At 44.4% G+C, this 6214-nt stretch overlaps 1 pseudogene; it reads right to left on the bottom strand.

The window, feature by feature from the left end:
* Positions 1 to 452: 452 nt before the first annotated feature.
* On the bottom strand, positions 453 to 5819 carry LOC134756810 (uncharacterized; annotated as a pseudogene).
* Positions 5820 to 6214: the final 395 nt, after the last annotated feature.

Here is a 6214-nt window from a genome sequence, read left to right as displayed (position 1 = left end):
GTAACTCTCCTATTGCTTTGTCAATAATAGCTTTGGTGACTTTATATCATTTTTCAGGAGAAATTGATAATGAGGATTGCTATTACAAAGATTCTGCATGGCCTTAAATCTTAGTCTTCTTCTTCCCAAAGCCTACCACAATGACCATTTAAAGGAGCCACCATCTTATCCCAAAGCCACCAAGTCCTCAAGTCTGTTTGGCATTGGACACTAGTTTTTCCAACATTACACTTACAGCACTGCTTGGGATGCTGTCCACCAAAAAGTTTAGAAATCTCTGCTCTGGGATTTGGGGACCCCCGAGAGACACACTGCACTCACTTCTTGATCTCTGAAATTTCATATCCTGCATCAATGGTCTCCTTGCCAGCAGATATAGCTGCTGTGATACGCAGCCTGGGGTGTCCTGTTCCTTTAGCCTCTTCTTCAAAAGCCTCCAGCATTTCCTACAGAGAGAGTGAGGGTGGATTTGAGTGGCTGTCTTTATTATCTATTTTCTACAGTAAGCACCTCTTGGGCTTCTTTCCAGCTCCTAGCAATTCCCCTTTTCTAGAAATAGTCCCCAATATACAGGTATGGGTCTTGATAAAGTATAACTTGGAACAAAGAGATACTACACATACTAGTTGTCCTTGGGTCCAAGTTACAGTTAATGGCAATTCCAAAGAAAAAAACTAAGACCTCCTGGCAGAGTTCACTCTTCCTTCTAAAGTGCTAAACTTTTTGGATTTGTCGATAGCCATGCTAAGCTCTTTCTGCCCCCAAGGTTTTGCTAATTAGCCACGGAAAGGTTTTTCCTGCCTCCAGGCTTTTGCTAATGCTGTTCCAACTTCCTTAGAACAATTTTCTCCCTATTCTTTTTGTGGCTGGTTGCTGTTAATTATTCATATCACAGCTTAAATGTCACTTCCTCGGAGAAGACTTCCCTGACCATCCTATTTGCTTCCATCATAGCTCTTATCACAACTTATGATTATTTGATACTTTTTTTGGAGTCTGTATCCTCTTTGCAAGCCCCACAAGAGCAAGGATCATGTTTCTGTCATTAACTGCCCTAGCTACAGTGTGAAGCACAGTGCCTAGATGACAGCAGATGCTCAATAAACATTTACTGAATGAACGACTGAGATAATGAATGGTTCCTCCTTCCCAGTCCAAGGATTTCTCCCTTGTGTTTCTTCAAATACCTATATCTTTCCAATAATTCCCTTTGGGCTTACACTAACCAAAGAGTCTGTTTCTATCGCTTGCAACTCCCAAACACCTTAACCCATGTACTGCCTGAGGGCAACATCCTTTGCTATCCCCAGGAAATTCAGCGCTTACAGAAAATCCATTAAAGTACAAGCTTCTCTACAAGACGACACAGAGCTGGTGCTCCATTCTGTTGGAAATAATGCTCAAAATCCTAAGGAAATTAAACACTCAAACAAAGGATTTTCAGCAAAGCAATTTTACTTCTGCGCAAAGAGGTGCTTCTTCTGCTTGTGCAGTCTCCATGAGAGCACACCTGAACAAAGGGGCGCGAGAGCCTTTATTCCTGATGCAAGTACTGCCCCTGTGCCCTTTCCCCATTAGCCAGAGTCGAGCCACACAATCTAAACTACTCCTGGTTGGCTAAACATTTGAACTTTCTTTAGATAAGGTGGGCACCTCAGGGAGAGAGGGGAAACGGACGGGGTGTCTGCAATGAGCTAGAGAGCTAGTCTTCTTTCCAAATAAGGAAAGGAATGTGAGCTGGTACTGATAACACCTGGTACTGTGGCATGTCTGGGCATGTAACAAAGGCAGAAAGGAAGAAAGAGGAGAAAAAGGAAAGGGGGGGTATTATGAATTAAAGAATAAAGGATTGATCAGGCTATTTGAAGAGAAACCTCATCATATCCCACAGCTTTCCCCTTCTTTTTTTACAACTCTTTCTCTTCAAACCTTTTTAGCATAATTTGCTCTGTTGTTCTACTTGGTCTTCCAGAAGGAAAAGCTCATTTTAATAAGGGGGAGGAGGATCGTAAGAGGTTTTAGTAAGAGCTGTTTCAATAAGCCTTTGTATTAGTCCTCAGGCACAGGGTATAATACAACATCCTACAAGAATGAGCAACCCTATTCTGATGGCAAGAGAGATGAGGATTGAGGACATAAGTCCTTTCCATCTACCGAACTAATTTCCCATTACATTTGTGAAGGGATCGTTTAGTCCAGAATTTTTGGCTAGCTCATTTGATAAGACAGTAAGACCTTGCAATGCTTTAGTTATGGTCCCGCCAGGAGCAGTATTATTAGAGATATAAGTACAGAATTGGTTCCCGATCATGACACAAACTCCACCCTCCTTTGCTAGTGTCATGTCTAATGCTATCCTATTTTCCCAGGCCATTTGACTGGTGGGTCCTCATTGTTCAGCTATCCTTTTAATTTAATCTCTATTATAATTAATAAATCATTGTTGATTGTAATAAATGTAATTTATCCAATTCACATTTTTATTCATAGTTAACCACCAGAAGAATGTAGATTCAAATCTGGCAGTTATTTGATTTCGGGCCTTAAATTCATTTGGCACTCCTCGTGGGACCTCAATGGCATCTACATAAACATAAGAATCAAAGGACCCATGGGGGGGGCCTCTCTTGTTTGGTGACGTTTGGTTCCTATCCTTTCTGGTTGATGAAATGCCAGGGTGAAAGGGATGGCCAATTGAATTAGAGCACAAATTCCGCTCCAGTTACTTGGCAGAGTGTCCAGTATTGGTCCACCACAATACCACCACACATCTGCTCAAGGATGGCTAAGGGCAGGCTGATGGGTAAGCTCTTGGAAGAGTTTAAGCTCACTGCATCCCGTTAAGGCTCCTAGGAATGTCAAGTTTTCCCCCTGTCGTGAGAGACACGAAGTGAAATTGGCATTGGGAGATGGACGCTGGATAACCCTCGGGGGCTGACCCACAGAGTGTCGAATTTCAGGGAAGAGGAGAGAAAGAGCTTGGCATGATTTGTTGCCCCAGGCTGAGGAGTTTTGGAAGAGAGCTACCATACAGCTCATGCCTGGCTGGCTGGAAGACCATCCAAGTGGAAAGGGGACAATCTGGACCTCTGGTCTACCATGCACACAAGCATAACATTCACTTTTGTTTAAAGTGAGGATGGAATATTTAATCCATTCCAGCCAAGCATTTGCATCTTGATATCCTGTCTCTAGAGCTATAGTTTGCCTTAAGTTTTCTACCTCCACAACTGTTACCTTGGTTGGGTCATTTTGGAGAAGGGAGGAGGACGTTGGACTCACTATACTTGGGGAGAGTGTTGGGTTCCACGTGTCTCCTGGACTCTGGGTCTGAATTTCTTTATTATTGTTAACCAGTGGTTTAACTAACCTTAGAGAGAAGATACCTATAGGGGCTTGTCCTGCAACGTCTGCTCCTAACCCATACCGCTCGAATATAGAGGGTTCTTGGGCCATTGTCCGGGGATTATTTATAATCAGCAATAAAGGGTTACGGTACAATGGCTTGCAATTTGGTGGGGTGGGGCCACGGAGTAGTGGGAGTTTTCATTTTAGTCCCTGTAACCTATTTGAAACCGGGGGCCTAGCTGTCCACTGGTGGACCACTTTGTACTTAGTGGTCCACCAAACATCTGCCCAGTCACTACAGGGACTTTTTAAAGATCCATACTTGGGGAGGAGCCAAGATGGCCGAATAGGAACAGCCCCGGTCTACAGCTCCCAGCGAGAGTGAGGCAGAAGACAGGTGATTTCTGCATTTCCATCTGAGGTACCGGGTTCATCTCACTAGGGAGTGCCAGACAGTGGGCGCAGGTCAGTGGGTGCACGCACTGTGCATGAGCCGAAGCAGGGTGAGACATTGCCTCACTCGGGAAGTGCAAGGGGTCAGGGAGTTCCCTTTCCTAGTCAAAGAAAGGGGTGACAGACTGCACCTGGAAAATCGGGTCACTCCCACACGAATACTGCACTTTTCCGACGGGCTTAAAAAACGGCACACCAGAAGATTATATCCCGCACCTGGCTTGGAGGGTCCTACGCCCACAGAGTCTCACTGATTGCTAGCACAGCAGTCTGAGATCAAACTGCAAGGGGGCAGCGAGGCTGGGGGAGGGGCGCCCGCCATTGCCCAAGCTTGCTTAGGTAAACAAAGCAGCTGGGAAGCTCGAACTGGGTGGAGCCCACCATAGCTCAAGGAGGCCTGCCTGCCTCTGTAGGCTCCACCTCTGGGGGCAGGGCACAGACAAACAAAAAGACAGCAGTAACCTCTGCAGACTTAAATGTCCCTGTCTGAAAGCTTTGAAGAGAGCAGAGGTTCTCCCAGCATGCAGCTGGAGATCTGAGAATGGGCAGACTGCCTCCTAAGTGGGTCCCTGACCCCTGACCCCTGAGCAGCCTAACTGGGAGGCATCCCCCAGCAGGGGCAGACTGACACCTCACACGGCTGGGTACTCCAACAGACCTGCAGCTGAGGGTCCTCTCTGTTAGAAGGAAAACTAACAAACAGAAAGGACGTCCACACCAAAAACCCATCTGTACATCACCATCATCAAAGACCAAAAATAGATAAAACCACAAAGATGGGGAAAAAACAGAGCAGAAAAACTGGAAACTCTAAAAAGCAGAGCGCCTCTCCTCCTCCAAAGAACGCAGTTCCTCACCAGCAACAGAACAAAGCTGCACGGCGAATGACTTTGACGAGCTGAGAGAAGAAGGCTTCAGATGATCAAATTACTCCAAGCTACGGGAGGACATTCAAACAAAAGGCAAAGAAGTTGAAAACTTTGAAGAAAATTTAGAAGAATGTATAACTAGAATAACCAATACAGAGAAGTGCTTAAAGGAGCTGATGGAGCTGAAACAAGGCTCGAGAACTACGTGAAGAATGCAGAAGCCTCAGGAGCCAATGCGATCAACTGGAAGAAAGGGTATCAGCAATGGAAGATGAAATGAATGAAATGAAGCGAGAAGGGAAGTTTAGAGAAAAAAGAATAAAAAGAAACAAGCAAAGCCTCCAAGAAATATGGGACTATGTGAAAAGACCAAATCTATGTCTGATTGGTGTACCTGAAAGTGATGGGGAGAATGGAACCAAGTTGGAAAACACTCTGCAGGATATTATCCAGGAGAACTTCCCCAATCTAGCAAGGCAGGCCAACATTCAGATTCAGGAAATACAGAGAACACCACAAAGATACTCCTAGAGGAGAGCAACTCCAAGAAACATAATTGTCAGATTCACCAAAGTTGAAATGAAGGAAAAAATGTTAAGGGAAGCCAGAGAGAAAGGTCGGGTTACCCTCAAAGGGAAGCCCATCAGACTAACAGCAGATCTCTCGGCAGAAACTCTACAAGCCAGAAGAGAGTGGGGGCCAATATTCAACATTCTTACAGAAAAGAATTTTCAACCCAGAATTTCATATCCAGCCAAACTAAGCTCCATAAGTGAAAGAGAAATAAAATCCTTTACAGACAAGCAAATGCTGAGAGATTTTGTCACCACCAGGCCCGCCCTAAAAGAGCTCCTGAAGAAAGCACTAAACATGGAAAGGAACAACCGGTACCAGCCACTGCAAAATCATGCCAAAATATAAAGACCATCGAGACTAGGAAGAAACTGCATCAACTAACACGCAAAATAACCAGCTAACATCATAATGACAGGATCAAACTCACACATAACAATATTAACTTTAAATGTAAATGGACTAAGTGCTCCAATTAAAAGACACAGACTGGCAAATTGGATAAAGAGTCAAGACCCATCAGTGTGCTGTATTCAGGAAACCCATCTCACATGCAGAGACACACATAGGCTCAAAATAAAAGGATGGAGGAAGATCTACCAAGAAAATGGAAAACAAAAAAAGGCAGGGGTTGCAATCCTAGTCTCTGATAAAACAGACTTTAAACCAACAATGATCAAAAGAGACAAAGAAGGCCATTACATAATGGTAAAGGGATCAATTCAACAAGAAGAGCTAACTATCCTAAATATATATGCACCCAACACAGGAGCACCCAGATTCAAAAAGCAAGTCCTGAGTGACCTACAAAGAGACTTAGACTCCCACACATTAATAATGGGAGACTTTAACACCCCACTGTCAGCATTAGACAGATCAACGAGACAGAAAGTCAACAAGGATACCCAGAAATTGAACTCAGCTCTGCACCAAGTGGACCTAATAGACATCTACAGAACTCTCCACCCCAA

This window comes from Gorilla gorilla, chromosome 1 (assembly GCF_029281585.2).
Source record: "Gorilla gorilla gorilla isolate KB3781 chromosome 1, NHGRI_mGorGor1-v2.1_pri, whole genome shotgun sequence".
Classification (NCBI taxonomy): Eukaryota; Metazoa; Chordata; class Mammalia; order Primates; family Hominidae; genus Gorilla; species Gorilla gorilla.
Note: the sequence above shows the minus strand (reverse complement) of the source record. Positions and strands in the feature narration are given on the sequence as shown.